The sequence below is a fragment of the Acomys minous genome, assembly GCF_964271855.1.
Source record: "Acomys minous genome assembly, chromosome: 1".
Lineage (NCBI taxonomy): Eukaryota > Metazoa > Chordata > Mammalia > Rodentia > Muridae > Acomys > Acomys minous.
Window position 1 is genome coordinate 5,529,006 of NC_140483.1, and position 18,835 is coordinate 5,547,840.

At 49.0% G+C, this 18,835-nt stretch overlaps 1 long non-coding RNA gene across 1 annotated transcript in view; it reads right to left on the reverse strand.

The window, feature by feature from the left end:
• Positions 1-5,495: 5,495 nt before the first annotated feature.
• LOC311607554 overlaps positions 5,496-18,835 on the reverse strand; it is a 50,316-nt gene continuing 36,976 nt past the window's right edge. The window contains exon 3 of the long non-coding RNA XR_014782631.1: positions 5,496-5,616. This is a non-coding gene — a long non-coding RNA (uncharacterized lncRNA). The remainder of the gene's footprint in view (positions 5,617-18,835) is intronic.

Below are 18,835 nucleotides of genomic sequence, written 5' to 3' on the forward strand. Positions count from 1 at the left end.
CCTGGTCTACAAAGTGAGTCCAGGACAGCCAAGGCTACACAGAGAAACCCTGTCTCGAAAAACCAAAAAAAAAAAAAAAAAAAAAAAAAAAAAAAATTAAAGAAAGCCACTGAACCAGGTCTTGCAGGACAGTTAAGAATTAGCATCAGAACTTGCAGCTCATGGGCAGTCGGCATCGACTGGGCATCTAAAGACTCCCTGAGACAAGCATCAGGTGCTTTACAGTGTAGGCAGGGCCATAAAAAGCCAGGATGAAAGATGAAAATCAAAACTGAGGAGCATAGTGTCTGGAGAGTTAAACGGAAGAGTCTGCGTTTGATTCCATGGACAAAGGCAAACCACGACGGGCTGAGATCAAGAAAGCACTATGTGGACTGGGGAGATGGTAAAATGCTTGTCATACAAGCAAGAAGACCTGAGTTCAAACCTCCAGCATGCATGTAAAAGCTAAGAAGCCATGGCAGCCTGCCTGCAATCCCAGAGACTGGGAGGCAGAGATAAAGGCTTCCTGGAGGCAAGTTGCCCAGCTAGACTGTCCAAATCAGTGAGCTGTGGGTGCTAATAAGGGAGCCTCCCTCAGTACGTAGGGTGTAGAATGACCAAGGGACATGTTTAGTGCTGACCTCTGGCTTAAACACACACACACACACACACACACACACACACACACACACACACACACGTGCATTTACACATACAAGCACATACCTATACAATGTGCATATGAATGCGTCTAGCCTAGGAATGCATTTAGAGCTAATTTTGCAGCAATCTAGTGATTAGGTTAAGATAGACAGGGCATAGAAACAGAAGGCCACCAGCTTATCATAGATTATCCTTGGTTTTGAGAACGTAAAGTAGGGGAAGAAGGGGTAGCTCTCTGGAAGCTCTTAGCAACTCAGGGATCCAAGTCCATGTTGTCTTGGGTCCCCCCTTCACCCCAATAACCTCTCTGCCTTTCACCGAAATAAATTCCTCAGCAACGCTGCCATTTAACCTTAAACATGCAGTCTTCGCGTATTCATTCTTTTTGGAGTGGAAGACAAGTACCTTCTGCTTAAAAAAGAAGGCTATGCCTACCAGGAGGGACAAATACAGTCAGTCACCCAGAGTATGACACCCCGAGAGCTACAGGTGTTCCTCTTGCTTTTGAGCCTAGCCTTCTCTTTGCCTTTGTGTCTGGCCATGCAACTTATGTAGGCAATGCTATTAGTCTCAAGGGAGTGCAGACGCACGTTCAAGGGTCTGCACACACCCATCTATGTCTCCCTCTGAGTTGTCTACACGTCTGTGTGATGGTTCTGCCAAGCCCTGGTAGTCTCCACTCATTCTTCTTTCACAGCTCTACCTTTGAGTACAAAAGCCATAGTGTCACAAGCTGCAGTTTTCTCTCTCAGGCACCATCATGTCAAAAATACGAGCAACTCAAAGTCTATTTGATGTGTCTACTCTTTTAAACTATAAATGAATTAAACATTCAGAAGTGAATCAAAGCAGACAGAGAAACCATCTCTTCTATTTGTTACCTAAATAAGTGCCCTGGAATTATTGCCTGTTAAATTACACATACTTCCCTGTTGCTTCTCTGGTAGATCAGGCCTCCCTGTCTGACTCAGGGTCTGTTGTGTCGGATGGCTGACACAGGGCTTTTTGTTACTGGTTCATCATTGGAACCTTTGCTTTATCAGCAAGGACAGTTTGAGGATAGTCAAGGTTCAAATAGACTTCCATACCAACAGGAAACAGCCCTTCTCCCCATGTAGCACAGGTTAGCTCAAGGACCCCACAGATGTGTCAGGTGGATGGCCAAGTGATGCTCATCAGTGTTGTCTGGCTGGGAAACCAGTGGTAGATGCGCATGCTCAGGCCTCAGGGCTCCTGATCTGTTCTCCACTCGGCTTGTTTCAGGTGCCATAGCAACAGGCCAGAGATGCAAACATGATGAACTCCAAGCTCCTCTCCTCACTAGGTTCCAAGTGCTTCCCACTTGGGTTAGATGAGAAACTTGTTTTAACTGTCTGCAGCTGAGCCGGGGCTGGAGACGCAGCTCAGTGGGTAAGAGCACTGGCTGTTCCTCCAGAGGACCTGGTTCACCCACACAGAGGCTGGAAGTCACCCAAAACTCCAGTTTCAGGACACTGTATGCCTTCTTCTAAACTGGCACATGACACACGCATGGTGCACATAAACACTTATAGGCAAAACACTCAGAAAATAAAATTAAGTTTAAAAAAATATTTTAAGTAAATAAATATCTGCATATGTCCCAGGGTGCCTCTGAGACTTGAGGGAGTGTGAGGAGCTCCTTCCAGAGAGCTGGGTGTATTGAGTGGGAAATGCTCCCCATGACTGAGGAGCCTGGGTCACAGCACCTGACCTACCAGAATAAGCTAAACCACAAACACTACAAACCGAATCGAGCTCGGCCCAGAATCCTGGTGCAGGCCACAATTAAGTTTTGGTGGAGAAATGAGAAAAATGAGGCTGGTCCTCTCACCTTTTGAGGCAACTCCCACATTCTCAAAGGTTCCTTTAATGCCCACTGGACATGATAGTTACCTTATGTAGCATCAAACGAAAGGCTCAGCCTGTATGATTCCTAGGCTCCTTTCTCCTCTGTACTCTGGGACTTTAGAGGGAGATGTGTTCATCTTACAAGAGTTATGTAATCTCTGATAAGCCGTCCAGGGCCTGGGAAACCTTGGAAAAGTTGATCTAAACTTATCCTTGTGAAGTACACACAGAGGCGCACATCTAGGCGCTTGGCACATACTAGAAGCATCCTCAGAGCCTTGGCTTTGTGGACAGCATCAGAAGAGGGCAGGGCCATGTGGGTAGAAAAGGAAACTGGTCTGCCCCTCAGGTCACTAAGGATGAATCAGACCCTACATGGGAAAGATGAAAGTGCAAAGAGACATCAGGAAGCCCAGGAGAATATTTCTCAGATTAGGAACAAGAAAAAGTTAAAAACATAAATCTTACACTCAAAACAAAAAGAGGGTCCCACAAGATGAAATCAATTCTGTTTCATGAGCATCAGATGGTTGCACGCCAGCAATAAAAGTGAACCCACAGAGGGGAGAGCAGAGAGCAGACAGCACAGGCAGCAACTCAGGTCCTTGTGTACTTTCCTGACCGACTGTCTCCCAGGCTGCCCATGTTGTGTGTAATTTACCACCACCTTAAAAATTATAATATGCGCTTGGAGAGGTGGCTCAGTGTTGAAAAGCACTTATTGCTCTTGCAAGGGACATAGGCTCAGTTCCCAGCACCCACATGGTGGTTCATTAGCCATCTGCAACTCCAGATCTGGAGAACGTGATACATCCTCTTCTGATGTCTGCAGGTACTCACATTGCGCACACACACACACACACACACACACACACACACACACACACACCAGGGTGTGGAGAGAGAGAGAGAGACTGAGGTTGGGCAAAGTTGCTAAAATCTCATTAAACTGGAAGTTTAGCAGGGGCATCAAAAACCACATCTTGAGGCCTGGGCCTTCCACAGAGTATTTACAAAACTGCCAAAGAACAGATGGCATGTATTTTCATAGATGCATCTTTTTCTATATTCTAAAAGTTTCTATTTTCCTTGTCATTAAAAAAATATTTAATTATAACAGCAACCTCTAACATTTTTATTTACAAAGCACCTTCACAGCCATTCATATTACTTCTCAGAGTGACACTGTGGGAGGACGCAGGACAGAAAATACTGCTGCCCCCTCCCTGAGACCTGCTAAAGCCATCTTCTGTGCCTCGGTTTCTCCAGTTGTAGAAGGGTTAAGTGGGTTGCTATGAGCTAATATACATGGTGTCTTTAGAGAGGTCCCTGGCAAATACTAACGCAGCTGCGCATGTGCAGGATGACAGTCCGGAAGAGGTGATGACGGCGTAAAGGGAGGAACTATACAACAAAGGAGCCACAAGAGATTTGATACTGAAAAGGACACAGGAAGTAAGGATAGCGGAACAGGAAGTGGCTCACTAATAACCACACCCCAAACACATGTGTAGCTTTCAAAGTGTTGCTACTGTGTTGTGCGTACACAAGCCGGTGAAGCAGGCAAGCTGAGGAGACCATGAGGGCCTTACTTGTTCCTGAGAATCGATGTCTCAGGTTCAACATTGTTTAAATCTTGCGGCAGCTTAAACAGCGGAGCCAGCACAGAACCAACCAAAGAGCTTCCATTGGGCTTTTAACTCCCAACTCAGTCATGTGTTCAGCCAGTCTTTAGTGATAACTAAGAGGGACGGAACTATTTTAAACAGAGTAGATAATAAAGTCCCAAGCAATAAAAAGATGAAAAACGTAATGTGAAAGGATAAGAAGGAGGGAGGGAGGGAGGGAGGGAAGGAGGAAGGAAGGAAACGAGAAAGAAAGAGTAGAGAGAAGGAAGAGAAAGAGGGAGAGAAAGAAAAAGAGGATGTGTAAGGTGGGCAGTCTGTGTGGTGAATCAGGATACGCTGAAAGGCTGAGGGTTGATAACATCCTGTCCCGGGGAAGACACTATCGATGTCTACGCCTGCTCCAAAGCTGTCAGGGACTAGCCAAGGTGAAGTTCACACGGGGGGAAACAGTCTATTAGGCTTCCTTACAGAGCACAGGACTTAAAGCTGGAGAGTGGGTGGCCTTAAAGCAATCACACTGGAAGGACTGCATCCAGCAAGGATGATGGCTCCCTAGAGCCACATAGGTAGAGCCCTGCCCCACGGCCCCCCAGTGCTCCCCACTCCCGTTCTCCCCGCCCCGCCCCCGCCACCTCTTCTGTCCTCCCCCCCTTCACCATCACCCTCCCCCGCTACACCCCCAGGCCTCCCCAGCCTTTACACTTCTAGCCCCTCCCTAAGGTATGAGCAGTTAGGTCAGAATTGCATACAACTGTCTGGGAGGAGTTGCCCAGGTACTCCAGTGAGGGTTCCATGATCCTCCTCTTCCCGCCTTCTATGAGGGGAGTTGACAGTCAACAAACCCAACCGTGGTGTTTTTCTGGCAGTCGGCATGGACTAACTAAAGAAGATGGTGGCGATTTGCTCAGAGAACAGTCCTTTAGAACATTGAGATGTGAACCACCCCGGTGGACCCACTGAGCTCTGAAATCCATGCCTCAACTATTCCTGGGTCACCCAGGAAGCTTCCGCCTCTGTTCCTCGGGTACACATGCTTAAAGGGTAACTAATCCTTCTGGTCAGCATGGCCCACGGTCCCATTCTGTTTTCTTGCCTCCTCTTTGATGGAAAAGGACATCTCTACCTCACTCTCCACACCCTCACTAGAGTTCAGAGAAAGCGCAATGCATGATGGGGTTTCTTCCCATGGGCGAGAAGATCACCTTCAAGAGTTTACACCGGAAAGGCAAAAGACCTCTTGTTTGGCCCACTCGGAGCTGTTTAATATGTAAAGCAAACGAGCGCATGGTCAGACTCTTCCCCTTGTCTTGACCCAGATCTAGACTGCGTTCCCAGAACATTCTGGAGACCTCCTGTGAGTCAGGGGGCGTGCTCACTCCATGTCATGCTCACAGAGAGCCCTACCTGCGCTGCGGCCTTTTTTCCCGTGTCCTGGATTCCAGCTGGGTCCTTTCCTCGCATCTACACATTGCATCTGGAAACGAGAAGTAGTGCAGTTTGGAAGTCCCTCCCTGTCCCTTGGGTAAAGGTGACATCCTAGTTGGTGGAGAACAGGTCCTAGACCCAGCCCACCCCGGCACCCCAGGGCCTGAGCAGGGCCACAGAGCGGGAGTATGGGGCTGTGTAGAGCAAGCCAAAGGCGGTTGGTTCCCTGAATCACCACCCAGCTCCACCTCCCAGACTTTCAACCTCAATAAAACCAACTTCCTGGCGGCTCACAAAGGCGGCCCAGCATTTAGAGGCTAGTTGGGCTTTTCTTCAGCTTGCCTGCTTTCATTTCTGGCCGTCTTTGATTTGAGCTGAATAAGCCATGGCAGATGGGCTGGAGCTGGGGTTTGAAAGGCCTTTGGTAGGGTGCGGGATACCACGTCTGCCCACGCGGAGTCGCCTAAGCAGCAGCCACGTTTCAAGGCTTTCCTGTGCAGTCCAGCTTCTTAGAACTGTCCCCCGGCAGCACTGACTACAGAGGACTTCTGTCCTCCCCTGACCCTGCTGGCCTTCGCAGCTGGGAGACGCTGGGAATCACTTCCGGCACTGAAAAGGTTAATTGTCTCCTGCTGCGAAGTGGAAGCTGAGAAAAGGGTCCTGAGCAGGGGAGGGATTGCCGGTAAATGAGATTTTCTTTATAGTGCTGGTTCATTCTCTCCGAGATGAAAAGGCACTTTCGCTGGAAATTCCAAATCTGCTCAAGAAGCCTTCATTAGGATATTAAACAAGACTTAATAAGTGAAAGTGATTTGCATGGCTGATAATCACGGCCATTAATCAAGACAGCTTCTCTCTCTCTCTCTCTCTCTCTCTCTCTCTCTCTCTCTCTCTCTCTCTCTCTCTCTCTCTCTCTGCAATATGTTTCATGTTCCACTGAAAAGCCTCTTTAATTCTGGAGGACTTCTTAAAAGGGAAATATTGCATTTAGCCATTTTTTAAATGATTTACTTAGCAAAGATCACTATAAATAATAGTCTCCCCCTTCACAGCTGTAACGATCAGCATAATTAATACAGGGAGGTTTGTGTCAGGGATGGGGCCAGATGTGTCCCATTTATCCGTTGCGCTGCACTTACTCTAATAGGTTCCCCGGCTTTTAAGGAGAACATTAAATATGACCCAAAAAAAATTCAAACATTCTGTACCCCTACTCCAAGCTCCTGCTGCAGCCCAGCCCTAGGTGGTCCTCTGGGCTGACCTCTTCCACACCAGCTTCTCCGCCACCCAAACCCTCCAACACCCAGCAATAAAAGAAGACAACCTGTTTGTAGGCGGTCAATAAAATTAGAAACAAATAAAAAAGAAAGCTATAGGCGTGCTGGCGGCCCCTTCACAAGGCAGCTGTCCCTCTTAAAACTAGTGGCATCGGCAGCGAGAGACTTTCATCCAGGGAGAGCTTGCTTCATGACGATTCGAAAGGAGAGAAATTAGAGTTAATACATTGTTTGGGCAAGTAAAACATCAAGGGGTTTCACTGGAGTTTTTTTCCCCTTTCTTTTTCTTGTCTTGACTTTTTTTTTTTTTTTTTTTTTTAATTCCAGGGTTTCAGCCTTACAAATGGATTATTTTCTAAGGACTTAGAAACAAAAGATCAAGGCCATCATGACTTTTCATGGTTGGAAAGAGTGTAGGGAACACTAGCTTTTAGCTGTCAGACAGTGGAAGTCTAGGGTCAGCTGGGATGAAGGCAGTATTTCCCACCAGGACTTGTGCCCACTGGGTGTAGGTCTGCAGCCTCACCTCCCTCCCTGTGCCCTCCCCATGCAGCTGCTTGGGGCCATAGGAATACCTGGGAATGGTCCGTGCTTTGGAGTTCTGTGTAGAAGACCAGCGCCCACACTCAAGGTTTGCCATTAGGAAAATTCTGTCATCTGGCACAACCCAGTTGCCGATTCTGTACTACATGGTGTGACAGAATCTACTGTCCCCTCCCTGATGCTTCTGGGACCTCACGTGTTAGTCACTGCTAGAGTTAACTGACCCTAATGTCTGGAGACTTGGAAGTTTAGTGCTGGGGGAGGGGCTTATTTGGGGGCGGGAACTAGGGACAGCATGATTTCCACACACTGGGCCTCAGCACACCACTTAATTCTGTGCAGTGCAGAATTCTATGGCAGCAGCGTGAAAGATGCACCCTCCCTGCAAACTCACTAGACTGAGGCACTTCTAAGATTAGAACAGGACAGGGTTCCCAGTCATGGGCTCATTTAATCTCTTTCACCTATGCTTTTATTATTATTATTATTATTATTATTATTATTATTATTATTATTATTATTATTAATTTTTAAATTAATCTTCTTGTATTCCTCAACCCCACTCTACTCTGCACTATTTCTCCAGTTTGCCATGTTTCCCCTCACTGCCTAAGGTGGCTAACCTTTGCTGTCAATTGGAATGGATTCATAATCACCATGGAAACACACCTGCGGGGGTGGATCTCTCCTAGGGAGCCTCCCCTCTGAAAAGGTCTAAGTAGGGAAGGAAGGCCCACCGTGAATGGGTCACTGTCGATGCCGCCCCCGACCAGCAGGAAAGACACCAACACCAGGAACTCTTCTTGCCACAGTTTATTTAGGATCCTGGACTACCGGAGTGACCCCGGGAAAAGCTCCCACAGAACCTTTATAGTGTGCCTAGCCCTATCAGAGACTGTCACGTTGTTGCTCTTGGTTGGTGCGTTCAGATCACGCCATCTCATGCTATGCCTTGTTCAGATCATGCCACCTCACGCTATGCCTTGTTCAAATCATGTCACCTCACGCTATGCCTTCAGGCATGCGCAAAAAGGGGCGCACTGCGCATGCGCATAAGGGGCACATTGCTCTGGGGAAGCAGCAGGGGGCGCTGCTATCTGTGGCTCTCCACAGGTCACCATCCCAGGGGCTGCATTACTAAACACAAAGGAGAAAGGTAGTTGCCACCATGGCTTCCCCTCCCTGGGGACGGCCTGTGCTCCCACAAACTGTGAGCCAGAACAACCCTTCCTCCCTTGTGTCACTTCTTGCCGGGCATTGGGTAGAGTGCCGAGAAAGGTAATTAATACGTCGCCGTGATGATGCAGTGACCACCTCTGCCTGGGCCCCTGTGAGGTATCAAAGCTATGATCAGACAGGCCCCAGTCCTTCAGAGGAAACAGCACTGCCCCTAACTTCCAGGGCAGGAGCAGGATACAAATGCACCGCAGCCCCGCAAGGAAGCCAGATGGAAGGCGAGCACAGCTGTCATGTTTTCCGGTTGCCAATTCTCAAACATCTTTTCAAAACCACCCTGTCCCTTCCAACCATGCCTGGCTAGAAAGGACGGATATACGGATGTTGGACGGGGATGTCATTTCCCTGGGCACACCAGCAACTGCAAGGCTCCTCACAATCTGAAGTAAAGAGAAAAACCACACAGCCACAGCCATGCTCTCTGCCCCAGCCCCAGAGTATCCTGCAACCTCTAACAAATTCAGGCCTATAAACAAGGTTAGGTGGCCGGAAGCACAGGGCCGAGGAAATGCTTCTGTCAGTAAAGTGCTTGCTGCGTAAGCACTGTGGTGGAGGCAGGACGTTCCTGGGGACCCACAGGCCGACCAGTCTCCCAAGCTCCAGGTTCAGTGAGAGACCTTGTCTGATAATTAAGGTGGAGAAAGGTTGAAGAAGACATGCGACATCATAGCATCTTACTCTGGCCTCCACATGCACGGCTGAACATCATATGTATCCTAAAAAGCCCCCCCCAGACACTCCCACAGTCCAGTCTGATGCAGGAAGTTCCTCAGTGGGGGTGTCCTCTCACCAAGTAGGTAAGCCGACAACAGCCATCAGCCATCACAGGACTGGGTACATGTACTGAACCTCGGTTTCCCTCAGATTCCCTGCTAATAGAACAGAGATTGACTTTTAAACAAAATAACCTACAAGAATAAAAGTTGGGAGAAAAAAAAGAAAAAACAAAATCTTGAAGTTCAGAATCCATTTTTTAAAAGGCTCCCAGCTGGGTAGCACCAAGGTGTAGGGAGCTGACATCAGCCTGGACAGGGTCAGTGCAATACCCCACACAAGGCACCAAAGCCAGAGAACTGGCCCTCCCCCACAGGGCCCCACAGCGCAGTTAGCTCTCTGAGAGGCTGAGGCAGGAGCGCACCTGAGATGCAGATGCTGTACTCGATGTAGCTGCTGAATGGCCAGAGAAAGTTCCCATCAGGAATGTTCAGAGCCTTCCTCATACCTCACCTCCCTTATTCCCAGAATATGACTGACAGCAAGTCTGAAGACTCTCACACAAGGTTTCTGACCAGCCTGAAGAAAAGGATTAGAGATACAGTGACCCCCCCAAGTCAACCACAGAACAGAAGCCCTCCAGACACCGACCTGCCACCCAGAGGAGCATCGTTGCTGCTGTTGTTGCTGTTGCTGCTGTTGCTGCTGTATTTATTTTTCAGCTTCTTGAGACAGAGTTTGCTACACAGCTTAGGCCAGTCTTAAAATCAAGATCCTCCGGCTCAGTCTCCCAAGCGCCAGTCAGTATCATAAAGTGCACATGCCACCACATCCAGCACTCCGACTAGAGTCTTATGGCTGCATTCTATAAAATGTGAGCAGGCAGCTGTTACCAGGCACTTGGGAAATTCATCTAGAATGAAGTCAGAGCGTGAAAAGAGCAACTTAAAGGCAGTAGAGGGGACACCAGAAGAAACAAGATTAGCCTACCACCATTAATATTTCCAAAGAGATGAGAAAACAGAACAGGATGTTCTGAAAAAGGGAAAAAAGTAGAGGGGTTGGGGGCAGTGGGCTAGGGCATGTAAAGTGCTTGCTTCCCACTCAAGCAGTGAGTTCAAATCCCCAGAGCCCATGTAAGGTCAGATGTGGCAGTGCAGGCCTGTGACCCAGCACTTCTGTGCCAGGATAGGAAGCAGGAAGAGGAGACTCCTGAGAAGCTCAAGGTCAGGTACAGAGGCCTGAGACCCGGGTTCAGGCAAGGTGAAAGTTAGACCAACACCCAAGAGTGTCCTCTCAGCTCTCTGTCTTTGTCTGTCTGTCTGTCTGTCTGTCTGTCTGTGTCTGTCTCTCTTTGTCTCTCTCTGTCTGTCTCTGTCTCTGTCTCTCTCTCTCTCTGTCTCTCTCTGTCTCTCTCTCTCTCTCTGTGTCTCTCTCTCTCTCTCTCTCTCTCTCTCTCTCTCACACACACACACACACACACACACACACACACACACACACACACGGCAGAGAGAAGGGTGGGGATGATAATATATGAACAGAGAGGAGCCTGGGAGTTAACAACCCAGAGGGAAAACCCACAAAGACATAAAAATAAAAAACAAGTTAAATGCAAAATTGGAAGATCAGTATATGAGGCCAAACATCACTGTAATCAGGGTCCAATGATAGAATGAAGAGAAAAGAGAACAGAAGACAATAAAATAAATGAAATCTCCCAGAGATAATGACAGTGACTTCCCAGATTTATAGGACCCACTGAGCACCTCCAGTCAAGAGTTAGACACACTGGGGCACAGCACTGCGAAACACCAGCACTAGGACAACCAATGTCCACAACCTTCTAGTGAGAACACACAGGTGTCCTAGAAGGGATCAAAACGCTCTGTGTCAGGCCAGATCTCTCTGCCAGTGACCCTGGAGGCTGGGAGACACTGGAGAAATCATCTGTACTGTCGAAGGGAAATTACCTCCAACTTAGACTCAGATATCCAAATGCAGCTGAAAGTTATGTGTCAAAGTAAAGCAGACTTCTTCAAACAGACGTAGCATCAATGCCTTTCTTCTACCTACCCCTCTCCCAGGTAATTACTGGAGAATGTTCTGGAAAGAAAGAGTCAAGAGGGCAGGGAAGACTGGACCCAGAGAGCCTAGAGAGATGACTCTGAGGCTCTGCAGGGGGCCTCAGTGTGGGTCTCAGCACCATGTCAGGCAGCCCACAACCACCTATAACTCCAGCACCAGGCGAGCTGACACTGTCCCTGGCCTCTGTGGGCACCTGCACTCACACATGCATCTGACCTCCCCACCTGCAACACTTATACACGCAGTAACACAAAATACACTGACAGCCAGAGCCATTGGCAACTAATCAGCTGCATTTCAGAGGGCAGCCTGTGCTGTTGGACGTGGCCAAACACAAAATCAAAATATTGGATGGGTCTAAAGCGGAAGGTGTCATCTGAGTGCAGGGGAAGCCAAGCTGGGGACCGAGGGGGCCTCCTTCTACTGAGTCCTCAGGGAGTTATGTTCCCTTTTGTAACATTAACTGGGTCTGCCAACTCCAGGGTTTTCCCTCCTAAACAGTCTCATGTCTACACAAGAGCTTAGACCAAATACTGGCTGGAGTCCTTGATTATAAATGATAATTTCTCTTCTCCCCATAAAAGTGGTATTTCAGGAAGGGAAGTTAGATGGGATTCTGGGAGAAGAAACGCGAGCATCCAGCCCTCGAGCATGCTGGGAAGCTGACGATGAGCACCTTTGTACTCCTGTGGGCAGCCCCTGCACTAACTCTCAGACTGCTTAGCCAAATTCTTCTCAGAGACTCCAGCACAGCCTTCTGTATTTGGAGGCTTCATTTTCCACGGACGCAGTCTCATACCCGTTACAACTCACTGCCCCTGCCACATCTGTCCCGGGCAGAGGATCAAAGGCAGATGGGACGCAAGTCTAGGAGAATGACCCTTGGCAGATCACTAATACGCAGAAACTAAAAAGCTTTCTCAATTCGAGCTAATAAAGTGAGAAGCCTCATCTGACATACAGCTAATCACTTGTAGAAACGTCTTACACATACACACATATACACACACAAAAAAATCCAAAACCTTGTCAGAATACAATAGAATATGAATAAATAGATAAAGGTTTTTAAAAGTATTAATAGCTGCTGGACACAAAAATATCACGTCATTTCCAAGGAAAGAACAAGCTTAGCGCAAAGCTAAGGCAACACCATAACGTGTAACAATGTTATCTGCATGTAATGAAGCCTCTAATCGCTGAGATCCTCATACACCGTAGGAAGCACCCACAATAAGTTTGCAGGGTTCCTAGTCAGAGCTCAAATCCCTCTGGACATTTCCAAAACGCAGGTGCCTGGAGTCAGCCAGTGTGCACAGCTCTAACACTTGCAAGTCAGCAAAACTAGGGGTTTGTCCCCTTTAAAACAGCTCCCAAGCTGATGCTTAGGGACTCACGTAACATCCACCTCAGAATGTGAGCCAGGGAGAGAGTGTTCACAAACATCTTTGCTCAGATAGTCTTGGGGGCATCTGAGGAAGTGACACCGATGGAATTGGGACGATGTGCTCCCAGATTTGAACACCAGATAGCCCCTGCTTCATGAGACAATGAAAGGAGAGCCAAATCCGCCTTCTAGTCAGTAACAGTCAACCAAAGTTAAGATATGGACGCAGGCACAGGCAAACCGTGTGCAGCCATAGCTGCTTGAAATACGAGTGCGCAACAGGCTCCTTGGGCTGTGCAGAATAGCTGAAAAGGTTGTTCCCGTAGGAAAAACAGGCAAGAGTGTGGCTGCCAGTCTCTCTTCCTGCACATGTGGTAGGGATTGTCGCCTTCCCCAGAGCTATATTTTATACCTGAGTGAGCTTTGTCTAAACGCAGTGTCTGTGCTGGGGTGAATCTGGCCTGCTTCTTGTTGGGGCTGTGGGATGCGCTGGCTCCAGTCCAAGGCTTTTCGCCGCTTTCACAGTGACAGACAGCCTCGAGGAGGACACCGATGTTAACGTGGAGGATCTTGCTGCTGTTATCCGAGAGTACCATCTTCCTCCGGTGTCACGACGTCCATCACACTGTCGCTTGACAAGACTCTACAGCAGTCACTCTTGTCCACACAGCTGTGACAGCCCAACTCTGCTGGCACCTTAGTAGCAATTACTGCCCAACATCACCCACCACATCCATCATCTCTTCTAACCTGAATTGTCCCCTCCAGAAGCAGGGTTCGGTTATTGACCCCACTGGCCTGTGGCCAGATCTCCCTCATGGGGAGGCACCATCCTAGTGACCTCATCCCCTTCCCCTCATAAGAGCTGCAAAAACTGTGGAAGGCAGCAACACGAATCTGGAAGACAGCTAACTGGGCTGACACCCCGCCTGTGAACGAGTTATCTTAAACTCCTGAAACCCATGTCTTATGTCCTGAGGAGCAGAAGAGTGGCAGCCATTGGGTGCGATTGGGGTTGGAAGAGTGCACAACAGTGCCTCACAGGGAACAAGTCAGTGGCCATTATCAATGAGGCCCTAACATGCCCGGTGGAGGGCTCTTTTCTCATGACCAGCTTTGGTCCACAGAAGGAAGGAGCCTTTGTTCTGGCTTCATTTCTGATGTAATTAAAATATCCTGACTGCGCCCCCCCCCAAAAAAAACCAAAAACAAAACAACAACAAAAAACAAAACAAAACAAAAACCACAGGGGAGGAAAGGGTTTATTTGGCTTTCAATTCCAAGTTACTGTCCCTCATTTCTGGGAGATCCAGGCAGAAACTCAAGTAGAAATGTGAAGGTATGCCTTCTTGCTGTTCCACATAGCATCACCTCTTAGCAAAGATCCTGCTCTGCAGCCAAGAGTGTGGCAAGACCCATGGAGGCGGAGGTTTGCTGGTTGCCAGGCAGGCTTACACTCAACTAGTTTTCTTATGCAGCTCAGGACCACCTGGCCAGGGGATGGTGCCACCTCTGTGGAGCTGGGTCCTCCTACACCAATTAACAATCAAGACAGTTCCTCACAGAGACACCAGTGGACCAATTTGATCTAGATATTTCCTGTCTTTTCAGATGATTCTAGGTCAAGGCAAGCTGACAGCGAACTCTCACTGGCTTCCTGTGTGTTGTTAAGCTGCCTGGCTATCGGTTCAAGCCTGCTCTAAGGACTCCAAATGTTCAGAAGGTGAGGCACTCTCACATACCAGAGGAAAGTCCCTGAGGGAGCTTTGCTCATACTAACCTAGCCCGGAGGAAGGAAGCATGCACACTTACTGCAGACCATAAGAGGTCATCTCAGAGCTGAAGTCACAGTGTGCCAATCTCCATAGCACTGCCCACTGGAAGTGACAGTTGTGAAGAGCTCTACACCAGCAAAGCATTGTGGGATCTCTGGGTAAGACAAGAGGCACAGGGGAGACAGAGTCAGTCCTGCTGTTAGAGTGTGAACCTGTGGCCCCACCCCAATTCTATCCTAACTGGGCCACCTCTCTCCACAGTCTCCTTGCTGTTTCTCAGATTCAGACAACAACATGACACGGTTGCCTTGATCATCTCCAAGGTCCCTTCAAGCCAGAAGACAGTGATGCACACTGAGTGTGTGGGTGCCGTGGGTAGAGCTACTCCATGCTGTGGTGAGATCTCCCGTGTCTGGGGTCCTGCTCTGTGGACCCAGCATGAGTCTGTACTAATATAGGCAGCAGCAATGCTCTGCCTGGCAGTGGATCCAGGCCCTCTGGGTTATCAACAGGAGAGACTGTACGCAGGGAGAGAGTATACCTGACCCCTGACCCCTGACCCCTGATCCCTGGGGGTTAAAGGTAGCCTGACCACTGTTACATTACTTGGGTCACTCCCTAACCAAGCCTCACTCCTCTACCCCAGGAAAGAAAGACCTCTGTCACACAGCCCGAGTTATGTCACCCATGACCTGATCCCCTGTCTCAGACACATAACATAGGGCATATGTTGACTAAGTGTGCTTCCTCGCTGTGTTAAGACTTCTGCTTCCCTCAGAAGACTTTCAAAGTAGACACCTTGTTTTGTCTCTTGGGCCTGAAGTCTACTTCAGACGCCTGCCACATTGTCTGCTTTAGTAAACTTCTTGTCCAAAGTATAATTCAATTCTTTCTCTTCTCCTTCCTCTCCTGCCCTAAAACCTAACCCTGACCAATAGACAGCCTAGGGAACAAATCCACACAAAAGGCTTTCCTCAACCGGGTGTAGTGATGCACGCCTTTAATCCCAGCACTTGGGAGGCAGAGGCAGGCGGATCGCTGGGAGTTCGCAGCCAGCCTGGTCTACAAAACAAGTCCAGGACAGCCAAGGCTAACACAGAGAAACCTGGTCTTGGCAGGGGGTGGGGGGAGCTTTCTTCAGGCCTGAGAGGTGACTGAATCCTGCTCTTGTCGCAGGCTTGCAAGAGTACCTCTCTCCATACGAAGGCAACATAGATAATATGTATCCAATAGCATAAACTGAATTTAAGATAATGTCTGTCACTCATCTTCTGCTCTGTCCAACAGCGCTGGAGGTTCTTGGGAGGACATTGAGACTAAGAAAGGGTTTTGCAGCAAAAGAATCTTGGCGATCAGGGGCCAAGAAATACCACAAAATTCACACAGCAGGCCTCGCCCAAGAGATTTGGGGAGGGAATGGGACCTGGATGCAAAATAGCTGCTTCTGAGCTGGGAAGGAGACAGTGACCAGCCAGTCATGATGGAGACAGGCTAGGCATGGGTTGGCTTTATGGAGGGTATTGAGCATACACGTAGGGAAAATAAATGGAACCGTGTTGCATCAGCGGTTAGTGATGGCTGGGGGACTGTTGGCCCTGAGTCACTGAAGGCCGGGAGAAACCTAGCTCCGGAATGTGGGCAAAGGACTTTCGGCAGTTCACACTATGCCAACAGATTGTTTTTGGATAAGAAATATGTTAGAGAGGTATTAATTCCGCAGCAAGAACACACAGTGGGAGCTTGAAGGAGAATAAGGCCCACTTAGCAGAGTAGACTTGTTGCCTCTTACAAACTGTAGAGGAAGAAGGGTCCAATCCACAAGGTTGAGAAGAGTTCACAGTAGAGCATGCAGCCAGGTTCGCTGATTTCCCAAGCAGCAGGCAGAGGGGGTCTTGCATTTGAGAGGGGGGCCTTGCATTTGAGAGGGGGTCTTGCATTTGAGGGGGGTCTTGCATTTGAGGGGGAGTCTTGCATTTGAGAGGGGGTCTTGCATTTCAGAGGGGGTCTTGCATTTCAGAGGGGGCCTTGCATTTGAGAGGGGGTCTTGCATTTGAGAGGGGGCCTTGCATTTGAGAGGGGGTCTTGCATTTGAGAGGGGGTCTTGCATTTCAGAGGGGGCCTTGCATTTCAGAGGGGGTCTTGCATTTGAGAGGGGGTCTTGCATTTCAGAGGGGGCCTTGCATTTGAGAGGGGGAGTCTTGCATTTGAGAGGGGGTCTTGCATTTCAGAGGGGGCCTTGCATTTGAGAGGGGGGTCTTGCATTTGAGAGGGGGGTCTTGCATTTGAGAGGGGGTGTTGCATTTAAGGAAAGGAATGTGTGACCTTGAGTATTCAGGGGGGTGGGCAAGAGGCCTATTTAGCATATTCTATTCTAGGCTGTGTGACCAGTAGCCCCTCCAGGTTGAGAGTCAGGAAGCCAGAGGTGGAGGTAGGGGGTGTGGGATGGGAGTGAGGGGTTGGGGTGTGTGTGATTCTATATCCAGAATCACACCGCCTGCCCCGATCCAGGAGGAAGGAGAGTGACACAGCTGCAGATGGGCATGACCTGAGCAGAGGCTGGTCTGGAGTCTAACAGACACCATTCCTTTCTCTTTGGGATGGAAATCCCAGGAACTCGAGGAATCGCTGTGTCAGATCCCTTCACACCAGCCCCAATAAATACAGCAATTGAACCTAGACCTACTTTTATTTTTTTTAAGGGATGTCCTATGTTCTTCAAAGCGATTTTTCTTTCAAAAATGCATTTTCAACCAGCCGTTCCTCACCACCTCCTTGCACACCTCTGAATTTCTGTGGGACGGATTTATCCTCTCCAGATGCTGGGCTGCTATATAATTCCACCTGCCACATCTGGCTCTTTGGCACACCAGGCCGGAAGCTTCAAAGTTGCGTCTCTGCTCCATACGTGGTCAGACCGCAGGCTCTGCTTCATCTTCTTGGATGTAATTTCCCTTTGATTCACCTATAATTCTGAAGAGTTGATGCATTTGTGTCCATTTTGAATAAGGTTCTATACAAATGCTCCATTTGATCTCCCAGCGCATCCTTTTATTTCCTCTCCGGTGGACTCGCCTTTAATTCAGGCGGAAACCTTAGAGCACAGAGCCTGCCCCGTGCATTGCACAAGCAGGTTTGTTTGTTCCATCCAAGTGCCCTGCTTCCTGTTCCTGGGGGAAGAAAAGAAAGCTGTGGGGGAGGGAAGCCGCCTGCTCCTCAGGAGAAGAGGTAGACATAGACGGGTGCTGGCTGTGTGATCTTAACCCCACTTCTTTTATTCATTCGGATGCAGCCTGGGTGTGATCAGCCTTAAGGGCACACTCCTTCATTTTTCTAACAATCCGTTCCTGTAGGAAGTGCAGCCTCGAAAGCGATGTCAGCATCCTCCTTAAAGTGTCCTGCAGAGCAACCATCCCCTAGATGCTCTGAGCACTGCATCCCCCTCCACCCTACCCCACCCCACCCCCACCCCCACCCCCACCCTACTCTGCCTCCACAAGATCAAGACCACAGAGCGTATGAACACACTAAGCATTCCAGTACCCAGCGTTGTAGGGCAGAAGTCTTAGGATCCCGCAGTCCGGAAGGCTACACGGAACCACCCAGCTCAGTAAGCCGATTGAAGGGGTGGATGAGGGTGAAAAGCGAAGAGAAGTGGTTTAACCTTCTCTCTGGATGCATGGAATGGATGCATGGTAAGGAGGGGGGCGGTGCTAGATTTGCTTATACAATACCGCGCGGGCAGTCCAGTAATGTGTGGCTGCATCCTGAAAAAGCGGAGAACCGCATAATTCCTCCATCCATGAGGCAAGGCATCTCAGAAGTCTTAACTTGGTGCTGAAGGCCTGGAAGGTTCTTGGAGAGCCACTAGTTTTACTCTGCTTTGAAAGCTAGAAGAAGCTGCCTTCAGATTCCTGGGAAGGAATGCGGCATCACAGGTGGCAGCGAGGGAGCAGAAGAACTCACAGTGAAAGGCAGTGAGGCAAAAAGCCCAGTTTCCCTCAGTCTTCCTGTGGTCTGTGTTGCCTATGGAGGTGCTACCCACATCTCTGGGGTAGGTCTTCCCACTTTGAATAACCTCGTCGAAAAGTATCTCACGGGTGTTTAGGGCAGCTCATCTCTTGGTTGCTTTCCAATCCATCCCGTTAAACTGACAAGCCAGGGTAACCATCATCGCGGCTGCTGTAGTGTGGAACTCTTCAAAGACTTATCATTTTTATCTTTGTATGTACGTGTGGCGGGGGGGAGGGG